Here is a 16,386-nt window from a genome sequence, read left to right on the forward strand (position 1 = left end):
ACTTAAGTATCGTGGATAATAAATCTTAGTTTGTAAATATCCAAATCTCTTAATACATTGTTGATATTTGAGCCGTGACATTTATTGCGCATAAATAGACAGAGGCAATAAAAGCCGTTTGCCATTGTGGCAAATAAAACAACAAACTTGCAAGTTTTGCTGCCGGCCACTATGGCAAAGGGAGTGAAATGAAATGAAGACTCCGTTCGTAAAACATCATAAAAGTGTTTTATTTATTAACTCTGGAGGGTGTGAACCAGGCGAAATTGAAGACTAACAAAAAACGAACATTATTGCGTTTTGTTTCTTTCTACGTCTGTTTTTTATTAGCTGTAAATTGTGTTTGTTTTTTTTTCAATTTCAATCGAACGAAAATATTGTTTTGGTTTATGAAGTTTTAATAATAAATTGAAGAAAATATTGTATTACCAGATGCCAACATTGCAATAAGGAAATTATTTGATAAAACAATCGTAAAACCAACATCGGCACGTTTCTCTGTGTTTTCATATAAGTACTATTTTTTAAGTTTTAAACCAATTTGATAAAGGTCACTTTTTCTATTTGTAACTTCAAGTTTTACAATCATATAATCTGACTGACATACCTTTCATATTTTTTCCAACAATAACACATGCCCACATTCTATTGATTCACTTCACATTGTGGCAAATTTTTGACCTTACCACATTTCTCTTGATTCAGACATGTGTTGTGTAATTCGATCATTAACCAAAGTTAGCTACAAACTTCTACAAATATGATGCCATAAGCCAGCCGCACAACCTGAGAAAACCTCTTTACGTTTTGCTGTCTTTAGGTTTTGCCATGTAAGTCACGGCCAGTACTCTGCTAAAGAATCCCTATAGAAAAACAGGGATGTTAAATTATTTTGTACAATGATTACATACAAAATTCTATGCAAAGACCGTAGTCTTACACTTGTTTTAAAAGCATATGCATTATTTTAATGTACTCATAAATCTATTATGTGAATATTGTCCTAACGAGTAACCTAAAGTCTCACTACTTTCATAAGTTATCGAGTAAACAATTTGTTTTTTGCGATTTCATTTGAGTTATGTTCTCATTATTTCATTGTCATTTACAATAATTACTATGTTCAATAAATTCACAGTCATTTTTACGTTTTCTTCGTTATATTAATTTATTTTTATTACACAGTTATAAAAAATAGATCAAAGTATGTAAAAATGTTGTATAAGTTCTCAAAATAATAAGTATTCAAAATATTAAGTAAGCCTTTTTATATTTCCCAAAATAATATAGAAATTATTTATAATACATTTTAAGAACACAATTATTTTGAGATAGTAAAGTTGCTGGATACTTTTTTTTCATTTATTCATGAATATTGAATATTGGTTATGGTGAAGTGATTCAGTTACATAATAAGCAGGGTCTACTGTGCTTAGTTAAAATAATTACAAGATAAAAAAAACTTTTTATATAAAACGTTTTTAAATTTTCTGTTGAATCATATAAACTTGACTTGACTAGCTTAAACGATCAAAAAAAATAGTATTTGATAGAAATAATACTGAAATGTCATTTTGACAGTCATATTGATTTCCATAGTAACGCACGTATATATTAACAGTTTAGTTGTTAGGACCCTAGCAACCAATAATAGTGGATTTGATTACGGATTTCTTCCGAAATAACTTTTCATACAAAACAGAATTAACTGAAAATGAATTTAATTCTACTTTAAAATGGTTAAACGTATTAAAAAATGCATTGGCATCGTGTTCTGATATATTCTAAAAGTTTGAAATGTCTAGTTAGTCGGGAAGTTAGTTAAAAATCGAATACGACCTAATAAAAACATTGTAAAAATCAATTTCTCAATAATTTCCATATAATGTTCAAGAGTTTGGGAGACGTGCATTCTATACACTGTTTTACTGAATAATTGTAAGTATATAAAATAGTAATCTAAAAATTATATTTTGGGACGATAAAGGAACGAAGGTTTTGCGAAAATTAATATCAGTTTATTTATCCAGGCTTTACAAAAGGGTACTTAATTTTAAACAAAAACTAAATTATTTTTCACTCCATTTAAACTAAAGCTTACAAAAATACGAAAATAGAACATTTTAGTTTGGCTATTAGTTTTATGGAAGTACATACCCGCTTACGTGTAAAATTAATTTTAAAATATTAATGACAGCAGAGTAAATGTTGAACTTTTTGAAAACAAAAGTTTTTAGTTTCTGAAAAAGTTTCGTATTTCACGGTAGGTAACTGCCAGGTACGGACTATCATCAAATTATAATTAACTAAGATTGCGTGTATAATAGGGCAAGGCTACGAAGAAAATTTAGCAATGACCTCTACCTTCAATGAATATTGATTTGGCCAAATAAATCGTATGTGAATAATAGTCGAGATTTGCATCTAAAACGCAAGACTGGTGCTAGAATTACAATCTATTGTCAAGTAGATTTTGCAAAATCTACAAGAAAACTATGAACAATATTCTTGATATTTCGGAGTTTGGTTTATCGCAATTATAACTGTGTCAATTTATTTATTTGATGTTATATTTGTATATGCATTAGAATACTCAGTGTATACATCTAATATTTTTATACAACAGAAATGTAGTATTGTCTGTTGTAATCATATTACCACACCTACTTAAATTTCGATAATTTTGACAGAAAATAAGATATAGTCAGAGCAAAAGAAATCGAGATAAAACAATAAAATAAACTTGATGTAAATGCAGTCGGCAATAACAACGGTAACAGTAATGACAATTGCCTTATTTAATTCGTGCGCTTTAAAATAAATTGCATCTGCGCATATTCAAGGTTAAACTTCTGTTCCCTTTTATAGACTATCTACCATATATAGGGCGACTCATAGGGTAATAAAACATCATAATCTTCTGACTTTATTTATAACGTATATATTATAATTTATTAAATTCGCATTTACATATATGAAGGACCAAGATCCGGATGGTTTGGTCTACAAATTTTACGACTTGGCTCCACCTTTTTCGAAATTCAGTAGTTTGCAAAAATCAGTGGAATACCCGTGGTACCTTCGATTTAGTTTGCCCATCTATATAAAACTCTCCGCCGTACTGTCTGATCTTTGACCTGATCAAAAATCACGAATTTATCCATATTATCATCATCCCAGCTGACTATGAAACCAAAAAAGATAAATTCTGGAACAGACAATCCGAGGGAATCTGTCTCGAATATCAAGCTTGCATTTCGACATCCACATCTTGAACCACATTTCAAATGAGGCTAGTTTTGCATATCGTTTACCAATAATATCCAAACCTCAGAGACACAATATTCCAAGTGATTAAAACAATGTCTTATACCTCACGGCAGGAGAAGTTAGTATAATGCCAGTCACTGAAGCTATGAATGCGGCTTTGAATCCATGACTGGAAAAAAATAGATAACTTTTTCTATGGATTTTGCCAATAGCTAACAATGATTCTTCATAAAAATGTCTTTGTAATTATAGAGTAATACAATAAATGTTTAAATGTAATTGTATGTGTGTGTTTTTTTTATTTGAAAATGTCTAACCATTTACTGATCTGCATTGCTAAGAGGTTCAGTTCATGTGTAAACATGGCTTTAGATATTCAAGTAGCCACATTCCATATTTGAAATAATATTTGAATACACCTGGTGTAAAAGTATGAGTGAGCGGGGGTGCAATATATCAAATTGGATTAAATTCAGCGGAGATTTCCATAAAGGCTCAACGCGAGACTCAGCCGACTGCAAACAAGGTTTGCGCTACTATGAATTTAAATATATGTATGGAAATGGGCTGCTCGTCGCCCCACTCCGCTCCTGGCGACGCCTTTTTTGTGACGGTAGTTAGCGAAAGTGAGACCCGACATTTTAAATTAAATTCTCTTTTTGGGAGCACACATGCTGTCGTGTCGTATTTTCAATTGAATTTATATCCGTTCGAATATTTTCAAATACACTCGGGGACACTTTTTTTTAATTTATGTCAACTGTCATTTTGCTTTCGGTAATATTTTTATTGTATTTTAATTGAGAATGACAATATTTTGTATTATAACCCATTTAACTTACTGCCTCATCTCCTGACCTAGCCTATACAGGGTATATATTTTGAAAGCACAATTTAAAGTAAATCACATCGTCGGTCAATCAATATTATTTGTAATAAGTTTATTTCTTATGTGTTTTCGAGCTTCAGTCTTAAATTTTGTGAATTATTCATTGAATAAAAAATAGTTGAAAAAATTAGTAAGTAATTAATTATTCTATTAAATAATTTCGCTGATTATTTCTAATTTAGTTCCATCTTCGGATACCTTTAGATTTTGAAATACTAGACATCCAGAAAGCTTACTTTATTTTTAATTACGATAAAAACGTTAAAGTTACGTTAAGTATAAATGTAAATAAGTTGGTAGTTTGTAACGATTCATAATTAAATCTCTCTGTAATAACTATACTATAAATGTATTATTTTTAATCACAGAAGCAAGTTTTTTGTACAGATAAATTTAAAAATAAACGTAAATCATCATTTTATAATAGAACTCTAGGACTAATGAGCCTACATAGGTGGTGGTTATATAAACATATGTTTTACAATGAATAGTGGTCAGTTATTTTCCCAACCTGTTGTATCCTTGATAAAACACACTTTAACAAGCACTTTTCTTTATATCTATTAATTCACAATAGCAGTAGTACATGTCACTGTCGTGTGTTGTGATCACTGAGTTCGAACAGTATTACATAGTATAAAAATAAAACCTTGAAGATTTGCATAAATGATTTTTGCTAGTTCACTGCAATTGAGGCAAATGTTGTTATCATTGCGGGTGCTCTGGTGATTGTATTTATATTACCAATATTACTCTCGCTCAACGCCCCTCCAACGTTGTCTAGTTTTCTATAAAAAATATTAAACTTCGCACTAATATAGTCAGGCAATTGAACCCAATCGGAAAAGTTTGGGCGACACAATAAAAAATCAAACTTAATATAATATCAATCAAACATTTAATTATACATAAATATTGAAAACGCAGAGCTTTTGTAGGATATTTGTGTAACAATGACAACATGTTTTTATTAAAGCTTTTCAGTATGTATTTCTAATGAAAAGCATATTCAAAATAAGGTCATTGGCATCAGTAGGTACAAAACAAATTGTGTTAGACTGTTTGTTTTTTTTTGTGATTTTACCGAGGCTTTGACTGCGACTCTCTGTCATATCGCCTCTTCTCTTCTAGAAGAGGATCCGTCGATCAGGTTCTCACTCCTATTCTGTTAAATAACTTTACAATTTTGCCTAACTCTTCCCTCTTACCCACCACCAGGACACTCTTCAATTCGTCGACATTCTCATAGATATCCGCAATTCACAGCTGACGACATCAAATCTTTTGCCCATTGTGTCCCCTGTTCTTAGCCTCAGTATTAACTTAAGCTCATTCCTCGTCAAAGAAGACTCTACAAACCGTGTTGGACTGTTAAAATGCTATCTTAAGAACCTAATACATACTTCAAATTTAAAAAAAAATTGTCGATAAAGAGCAAAAACATCATCTTTATTACGTAGGCGAGTAGTTTTTCTCTATTATTAAAAATTCCGTTGAATTCTTATTATACAATATATAATAATTTTTGAATAGTTTTTAAGTATATTATTCAAATTAGTCAAAAATGTTTTTTGACAATACTTACCATGCTCCAACCGAACCTCACACACGCCATGACCTGGCCTGAATGTAGTATGTTTATAACTCGAACGTTAGCGATACTGACAAAAGTAGAGTGCAATTAAAGGTTAAAATATATTAGCATCACGTTTATGTGCTGTCACAGTAGCTGCCGCTACGGGAAAATGTGTGTAATGTCGTTTTTCTTGGTACCTATTTAAAATCTTATCAGACTGATACTCCCATCCCGTAGCACATATTGAACCTTTAAATAGCAAAATCTGCCAAAATCACCAGAACAACAATGAGGTCACCTCACACGTACCGCGCTTCATCGACACCCGCATGACTCAATGAACATTTTTATCATTTTCTACATGCCTTCACAAAAGCGCGTTTTTTTTGTTTTCAGTGGTTTACACTGTGTATTTTCTATAAGGATATTGTCTATTATCTATGGTCTACTGGTTGGGTTCTTAATTTAATAAATTAATTGAAATTTTCATTAATAATAATTTAAAATACTAATACATTAAAGTTGGCACTTTCCATCATTGAATTTATAAAGACAGTGATCGTTCATATTCTTCGGAATGACGAAACCATTGACTAATTATTGCTATGAAAACATGGCAGTACGCGACGTGCATCATAATGTATCTGAACCTTAACATTATGTCATTATTTTCATCTCAAATGCATTTTGTATCTTTTATTTATGTATCACGTTATATTCGTTCTCCTTCCGTTAGTTTATTATTTGTATTTATTTCATATAAAATTACTTAATCCCAAACGGCATATGGTTAGATATAATATTATTATAATATCAGGGTAAAGATTTACTTGGCAAGCATACTTGATAGTGCTAACATTAATTTACATATGTGAAATATCTGTGTAGTTGTTAGGGAATAGGAAGTATGTGATTTATTTGAGCGTAAAACAGTCGAGTTATTTTTCAACTTATCATAAAATTACTTAAAGTTTCAAATACAAAATTTAAGCATCTTGTCAAATTTTACGCTAAAAGGAAAGAATGACTAAGTAGCTTTGACACTTGCCTCTGACAATGTCAGTCAGCATGCAAAAAGAATTGCCCTAGAAATATTAATAAAATATTTTTTATAATATATTCTGTGCCTTTGTCCTCGTCCGCTCCATGGGTGAAGTTTATTGAAACTACCCGATATTTGAAAGAATCCCTGTTATTTACCAGCATCCCGTACCTATACACTATATTATGTTCCAAGAAAAAAGTATACAGGAGGCGGTGAGGCGGTGAGGCGATAGCAAGTGCGTCAATTTGTCAAGCGTAAGACCACTCAACTAAAATACAGTGTTAATATAATATAATACTGCAGACCCAATTTACATATATATATATATATATTTATTTATTCAGTTTATGCCATTTTTTTATTGGCTCCACCCCAATTCTAGAAATATCCTGTCGATTTACTTTCTCAACTAGTGAAAGGCAAAAATGTATTACTTCGCTAGCATTTTTTTAGCGTAGATATTTACAACCATGGTAATCCGACTGGAGATCTTTTGTAAAATCTGATACATTTCTATACTATACATTTCGTTCCAGCGTGTTTATTTCTGCAAAATTTCAGAAGATTCTGTAATATATGCAGATCGGGGAACTCAGAAATATTGGGAAGCGAAATACCTAACGGGTGTGTAGAAACAGGCAACCGTACTCGAATATGGGATAAACTTAAACACGTGTTGAGAATACGCTTGTATTTCGTCAGACAACTTACTGATCTCGTTTTATGCACTGATTCTCATTCAATATTGGTGTACTTTAAATTGCAACGCACATTATCGCACGTCTATTATGTGTGGTTCATTTCCGTAGGATACTCACACATTCAAAGCCCTGCGTCAATTGTAGTGTATTGGGTTATCAAAATGTGGCCTATCGGAATTCTATCTATTAATCTGCTCTGTGATGCAGATGTTTTAATAATACGATAAATCGTAGAAACATTAATCTGTTCTTCGTTATTTTATGCAAATAATAAATTGTTTATCCTAAATAAAGTAAACCTACACTTACACGAAGATATACTTTATCCAATAAATCATTTAATAAGCTACGTATAGGCATCTATAATTTTAGTATTATCTATATTATAGTCATTCGATGACACCCAACCAGGTATACAATCGCCTCAGAACCTTTCTAAAATCTGCTGGATTTAGCTTTTAAATTTTGCTAAAATAAGTGGCAGCAAAATATAAGAAACTATAAGATGGCACGAACCAAACTAGTGGTAATTTGTTATGAAAATTGAATGTCTATCTGGTGGTAAATTACATATTGCCGCATCGATTAGATGTTGATTGATAATAATATTAGTATATCAAACATATTAGAAATGACACCAAATTGTATGAAATTATACCTCTACAGTAAACAATTGTTTTTTTTTTCCTGGAATATTAATAAAATTCAGGCATATTAAATAATTCATTTCTGTTGAAACAGTATCATATTGCAATAATAATAATAATCATGGTCTCTCTTGAAATGTTTCGGAAAACATATCATTTTTCGTCACCTTCACAGCTAATATTATTATGTTTTCGTTTAAGTCATATTCTGTCACTTTACTCCGAAAAAAGAAATTTTTCATAAAATGTCACAATACAATATTCTCTTCCTTCAAATTGGCTTCAAACAATATGAGTCGCTATCATATTATTTGAGAATTTATTTTCACTCGAGTACTTTCTAATAATATTTTCTGGGCACGGCTGGTATGTATATATATTTCCTTTCATTAGTACGACCTTCTATTATGCTCGAAGGGAGCATAAAACTGAAGCGTTTAATAAAATGAAAATATCTCGGAAAGCTCATTGTTTGGATAACATAACCTGAAAGGCTGCTTTTTATTTTTTCCTTAAAGTCATCACTTATATTGCCTTTAACCAAATATGAACAAAAATTTTAATATAAAAAATCTATATTATAAATTATAATGTTTATTGTCTGTCTTGGAATAATACCTAATACCTGACCAATTAAGCCGCGTTGACACGGTCCAAGTACGATCCAAGTAGACTTGGATAGGAATAATTAGTATGAAGATGTCTCATCCAAGTGACAGCTCCATACTATTTATTCCTATACAAGTTAACTTGGATGAGTAGGGCGCGGTCCAAGTAGCTTGGATAGGAATAATTAGTATGAATATGTCTCATCCAAGTAACAGCTTCATACTATTTATTCCTATCCAAGTTAACTTGGATGGGTAGGACGCGGTCCAAGTAGCTTGGATAGGAATAATTAGTATAAAGATGTCTCATACGAGTGCCATCCAAGTTAACTTGGATAGGAATAAATAGTATGAAGCTGCACTTGGATGGCACTCGATCCAAGTGTACTTGGATGGTACTTGGACCGTGTCAACGCGGCTTTACTTACTATTACTTTAGGCAATGACACCTTGATTCATGTTCGACTGCTTAATCATCATCCAGGTATCTCGTTCTTGACCTATGTTTTTTGAGAATAACATTAATGCTATTTGTACCCATTTTATTACAACGTTTTTATTAGGTCGTATTCTTATTTGTCCGGTACAAATCTTGCAATCGATTTTTAACTAACTTTCCGACTAACTAGACATTTGAAACTTTTGGAATATACCAGAACACGATGGCAATGCATTTTTAAATACTTTTAGTCATTTTTAAGTAGAATTAAATTCATTTTAAGTTAATTCTGTTTTGTATGAAAAGTTATTTCGGAAGAAGTCCGTAATCCAATCCACTATTATTGGTTGCTAGGGTCCTAACAACTAAATTATTAATATATACGTGCGTTACTATGGAAATCAATATGAGTGTCAAAATGACATTTCAGTATTATTTCTATCAAATACATTTTTTTTGATCGTTTAAGCTAGTCAAGTCAAGTTTATATGATTTAACAGAAAATTTAAAAACGTTGTATATAAAAAGTTCTTTTTATCATGTAATTATTTCATACCTTATTCCGTCTATTTTGTACACAGATCACAGACAGACCAGAATCTTTGGCAACCCCATATTTCAAATGTATTTATTTATTTTAAATATAATTAACAGTGCAAATTATAAATTCAAAGCGTTCACAACATGACATAAAGTAATTGTAAGTATATAATTTTCAAATAAAAATACAGGTTAATATGAGTAAATAATACAATAATAAAAATTAAAGTAAATGGAAACACGTAGAGTTAACTAGATTCATAGACTGAAAAAAATATAAAACAAAATCCGTCTAAATTCACGTAAGTGGAATATATCTATCAATATCCAATGCGATTTGATTAAACATAGTCATTGCCCTAACAACCTTGAGATAACAAACAACGAATGCCCCCAATTGTTTAAATAATTTTCAGAGACGCACAAGCCAATACTACTAAGAATGGCAGAGTTTCCATTTACGACGTAAAAAATATGTAGCTAAATAAATATTTGTTCTAAACTTTAAGTTACAGTATGTGAGCATACTTAGAGAAACTCAGTCGGATAGAGCCACTGATAATATCCATACCGCCGAAAGAAAAGGAGTCTCAACAATTTCTTCTGGACCCTCTCCGCCATAAAGTCGTTGTTCAACTGATGCGGGGCCCAGACAATACTCTTAAACATTCTTAAGTTTATCCTATATAGTAAGTCCTATATATTGCTTAGGTTAATGACAGTATCATCCTCTACGGGTCTTCAGTAATGTTTTCCAAATTCTACAAGTGAATTAGGTATCATTTAATTATATCAATCACGATATCACGTCAAATTGCATCGCTCAACCACATATTTTAAAATATTAATATTCTTGAATTAAAACAGCGCTGAAGGCGAAATTTTTTACCATTTCACCATTTGAACCAATTTGTGATGCGTGTTTATAACACCCAGGCTATAAGTCCTATCAGCCCCTCCCCCCCTTGTGGGGGCCATGACTCAAGAATCGAGTGGAGTTCCTTTGTGTTTTTTAGTGTGACCTTTATATGAGCCTGCAACATAATTCATAATGAAAACTATTCGGGACTAAAAATCGTTAAATTGTTTCAAATGGGGAAACATGGTTCCATTAAAGTATAGCACACCAACGTTTAGCTGTAAAAACATCTGATGTAAATATTGTCATTTTACAGGAGAGACAAAAAACTTATTTGTAAACACAAAAATGAATGTAACTGTCACTGAATAACTTAGTGGGGAGTTCATTATATTTGATATAATACTAACTAAGTTATAATACATCCGATATTCAAATTGAAATTTTAATTCAAGTTTATTTACTTTTTACATACTTACTGTGAACATTACAAATTACAAATTTAAGACGTTCACAACATGACATTTAAAAACAAAGAAACAGTATAAAGCGGAAATAAATATATGCAGTATCACAAAAACAGTATGAAAAGTAAAGTAAAATGTACAAAATTAAAAAAATATACATTAAAAATGATTGCTATGTCTATGAAACATGTTACATCGAAGGTTTATATAAAATTTTATTTTAATTCTGGTAGTAGATATATAGAATAGTGTAGGTTTCATAAAATTATGCAGGCTAATATAAACGAATGCATAATATTATAAAAATGTGTTGTCACAATTTGTCACGTCAAAAGTTTTAATAACTCAACGACGATTTTAAAAATTTATCGCAGTGCGCTAATTGATTGCATTTTATTGAACTTTTTATTTTCCTTTTTATAGGGGTGTAAGAAAATTTAAATAATCAGGATTTAAATTTTTTTTAGGTTTTATTTGGAAGAAATGAATGGCTGTAAGTACACATATTATTTTACACCTTCGATATTAGTAAGCACTGATAATTCTAAAACGTGCATAATAACTATTTCTTACTTTTTATACATGTATATATTACCAATATTTTCTCTGATTAAATACATAATACTATCCTTACAACTGGCTATAAATATAAGTTCATTGCATATCCGGCAAAATGTCATTTAGCAGTTTCATAGAAATTGTATATAATTTCTAATTTTTCATTTTTGATGCCATATTATTTAGTATTTCTTTTTAATATGCCTACCTAATTAAAAGATTTTTAAATGACCTTCAAATTCATCATAAACCGCGATTTATATAATATATTATACAGATGCGTGGGCTACGTGCTTTTTCTTTCTCTACGCTACATCTAAATGTGTAATTTGGCCTCACCGTCAAGTGACAACACCTTTTTTTTGGTCTGCCTTTATTTTGTTTATCTGCAGCACACATCTGATCATGATCGTTGATGTCCTTTCGTCTGGCATTCTTTCAATGTAACTCGTCCATCGCACTATATGCTAACATTGATTTTCTGTTCGAATGCATGCTTTATTTTTATTCCACGTGTCCCATTTTCAATGTGTGTCTAAAAAAATCCCAATATGTTTCTTTCGAAGATTGTCTGTGTTTCTTTTTTGTTCATTTACATTGATTAAATCCATTAAAGAAAAATATCGAAATATTTACAATGAAGCACTGAATCTGTGACGTAAGCAGACAATATACCGTTACGCACACCATTAAAGTTTTCTCTTCCAAATCGTGAGGATTTCAAAATGTCTCCATCTAAAAAATATATCCTTATTATTCTGACTTTGTATAACTTTTACCGACCAATGAGCTTTATTTAAAATTTATTCATATTAAGCTTGGGTGAATTTTAAGCAGGCGTACGGCGAGGCGGTCGGTGTTTTTGTCATTTTTCGTGCTTATTTTATATTCTGAATTTTCCCCAATTTGAACTACGCTGATCCCATTGCAGATAGTAGGGTTTACCGGTTTCATCGGCGGTGGCAACATTTTTTTTAGAATTCGTTTGAGCTTAGAAATTGTATAGAAAAATGAGATACGTTATGGCGCCGTATAAACCGAAATTATAATATATAAAAATTATAATTGATTTAAGTTGAATAGACGTGTACCAATTAAAATTTAAATTCAAATTCCATCAAATACCTTCGTCAATAATATTTTTTTTTAAATATATCAGTTTTATATTTAAGCCTAACGTCGCCGGCGTAAAACAGTGACAGAATACCCACACCCAATGCTTCACATCCTATAGGTACCTCAAACCTTAACGTTGTATTTTCAATGCCCTTTTGTAGTTCACTTAGTTTTAAATATATTTTACAATACCATAATTCCAAATGTCAACTTTCCTCAGTTGATATTAAGCTTCTTCTTTCTTCTTTCTTTCACCCTGTCACGTCCCAACATTGAGGCATAGGGCAAGCACAAGTTGGCCCCACTTCCCTCGGTCCATCGCCATCTCCTGTGCCTCCCGCCATGTCAGACCTGCAGCACGTAGGTCGCTTTTGTAGCATCGCTGCAGGGTGAAAGAGGGCCGGCCACGGCGACAGAACCCTTGAGGCTGTGCCACAAGGGTACGAAGTGCCGCACTCTTTGGCGGCATCCGGAATACATGTCCCAGCCACGTAATTCGCCTCTTCGTGATAACTTCAATCATCGAAGGTTGTTGTGTCTGCTCACGAACTCGGGTGTTTGTAACGCGGTCGTACCAGTGTACCCCTAAGATTCTGCGGAAACATCGATTCTCGAAGCTCAAAAGCCGAGACTCTTGAAGCTTAGTAAGATGCCATGTCTCACAGCCATACAGGAGCACATGTAGCACGCACGCGTTAAAAAAACGACATTTGGTCCTCACAGAATACAGCCTCGACCTCCATGCGACTCCAAGTTGGTTGAACGCAGAGCCCGCCACACCCATGCGAATTCCAAGCTCACTAGAAACACCACCATCATCGGCAACCGTGGCACCCACGTGGGCACCCACGTGGGTGCCACGGATATTAAGCTATTTACAATATATTAGTATTAATGATGTATTATGCAATATTATTAAAATACATTTGTTTATACAAAGTTAATTTTATAAATTACAAATTGAAGACGTTTATTGCAAGATATGAAAAAAATATAGAAATATGTAACGTAATTAACAAAACAATGTAACATAGAATATAAATATAAAAATCATAGATGAACAAAGTAGACCATTTTTTAATAATTGATATTATGTCTACTTATACTTAAAAAGTGTAATATATCAATATCCATAGTGATTTGAATAAACAGTTATTTTCCACCCAGTTGACATTACCTATGGCAGGTTAGTTTGCCACAACCGATGCTCCCGATTTCTAAGATCTTATAAAATAATCGTAGAAATATGGAGAACTTACCAAATTTATAAATGGTAAGTATCGTGTCGGAATTCCGTATATTAATAACCTTGTTATTCCTTGGACTTTGTAGGGTGACAGAAACGAATGGGAAAAGACCAAGAAATTTTTCATAGTATAAAAACCAAAAAACTACATTGTTAATTACAATATGAGAAGACAATGGGACCTTCGTACAGTACTTTCCAAGTAAACCGTTAAGGGGGTCGATTCACTGCTGGATGAAGGCCATCACTAGCTCCCTCTACTTGATTCTGAGTTCTTTGCTGCATATGAAATATAGAATATTATGTATCTTCTCAAAACAATGAAAAGGTTTTATTATATTATGTAGGTACTTACTGTTACCATGTAAATAATACACCGTCAAGCCATGCGAACCGATGTAGTATATTATTATCGACGTTCAATGTGACAAAACACATTATTATTCGATTTTTAAAATTTAATATCTTATTCCTATTCGCACGGGTCCACATTATGATTTTTTATTAAAAATGGCGGTGGTTTCCTTATTCAGCAAGACAGTCTTTTATACATATAACGTTGGAGAAAGTATAATGTAATCATTAAGGGGGAGACGCATGCCAGCAGAGAACCTAGCGGATATATACGAAGCTTGCAATTTGAGATTTTTTTTTGATAATCTACAATTTCAACTGTATTATTTAATAAATATGTATCCGAAAACATTAAAAAGATTTTTTATTTTTTTTTAAACTTAAAGATAAACTTACAATTGTAAAAAAATGTAATAAAATGTGAATTCGTTGCAGGGTCAAATCTTATTATTGCATTATATTTTATGGTCATAATTATCATTAAAATTTAGTTTATTAAGTTTTAGATTTTATGTGGTGTAGATTTTTGACAAATTCATCGTTTTAATATTTTTTATATATATTTAAAAAAACATCGATTTTTATAAAAATATAAATGTGTATAACTTGAAATCTTTTTTATTTATATCAACTCGAGCTTCAATATTGTGACCATGCCTAAAATAAAATTTGATATAAATAAAAAGGATTTCAAGTTATACACATTTATATTTTTTTTAAAATCGATGTTTTTTAAAATATATATAAAAAATATTAAAACGATGAATTAGTCAAAAATCTACACCACATAAAATCTAAAACTTAATAAACTAAATTTTGATAATAAATATGGCCATAAAATATGATGTAATAATAAGATTTGGCCCTGCAACGAATTCACATTTTATTACATTTTTTTACAATTGCCAGTTTATCTTTAAATTTAAAAAAAAATAAAAAATCTTTTTAGTGTTTTCAGATACATATTTATTAATTACTACAGTTGAAATTGTAAATTATCAAAAAAATCTCAAATTGCAAGCTTCGTATTTTTCCGTTAGGTGCCTCTTTTTGCCTCTGAAAGTATAAACATTCCCCTTAAGTAAAAAGTCCACCATAAACTATTAATATTAATATGATGTTTTACGTTAAATAAGCACTTTTGTGAACTTCAGCAAATCCCAGGATTGAGAATACTAATTCTGTTCAGTGGGTTTATTGTATACACAAGGCGGCTATCGGTGGCAATCGATGGTAGTTTATCATACTTATGTATTGAGGTATTATAATTGGTACAATAATTTAGCCGCTTAAACTGTCAAAACTGTATATCTCGCTCTAAAAGTTAACACATCAAAAATAAGGGTTGTTCAAACATAGCACTTTTTGACATTTTAGACGGTTAACTTATTGTGAAAATTAAACGCCTCAATACATAAATATAATAAACTACCGCATATATATAAAATAGACCCACAGGACTATAATTCATACTTTCTATATATTTTACACTCTGTCGCCATACATGTGTATAAATGTCATGTATTTATTTGAATTGGCCGAATAACAATTAGTAGTAGAAATCAGTTTTTTAAGCCACCTCTTTCCTAAATATATGCAATCAGGCGTTACTTGGTAACAGAGGTTACTACTTTCCACATATCCGGCATTCCGTAGGCGGACGGTTTTAACCGTCGATACGATACGTAGGAATTTGCCGAGTTAAGAACTCGCGTATACGTGCCGCGCTTACAGATGCAAAAAAAAAAGAAAAACACAAAAAGTTCTAAGGTGACGTCGTTGTTTTGCAGATAAGCAATTTTTTCGAAGTCATCCGGCATAGCCATAGAATCTTCGCTATATCGCAATATTATTTAGTGAGCGGACGCAACTTTTATGGGTCGCTGGACCAATTTAGATATCTTTATTCCGGAAGTTGTCTCTCTTTGTCGATATCTTTATCTTTAATAAATGAAGTTATATTTCACAAAGGTTGATTCGAATGCCAGAATAATCTTGTAGATAATATTTTGAAATCTCTTGACACTGAAAGCGGATGGTTGACATTTTGGTGGTTAGTAACTCAACAAAT

Source organism: Rhyacophila brunnea, unplaced genomic scaffold (genome assembly GCF_057557595.1).
Source record: "Rhyacophila brunnea isolate RB1 unplaced genomic scaffold, BYU_Rbru_1.0 scaffold_8, whole genome shotgun sequence".
NCBI lineage: Eukaryota > Metazoa > Arthropoda > Insecta > Trichoptera > Rhyacophilidae > Rhyacophila > Rhyacophila brunnea.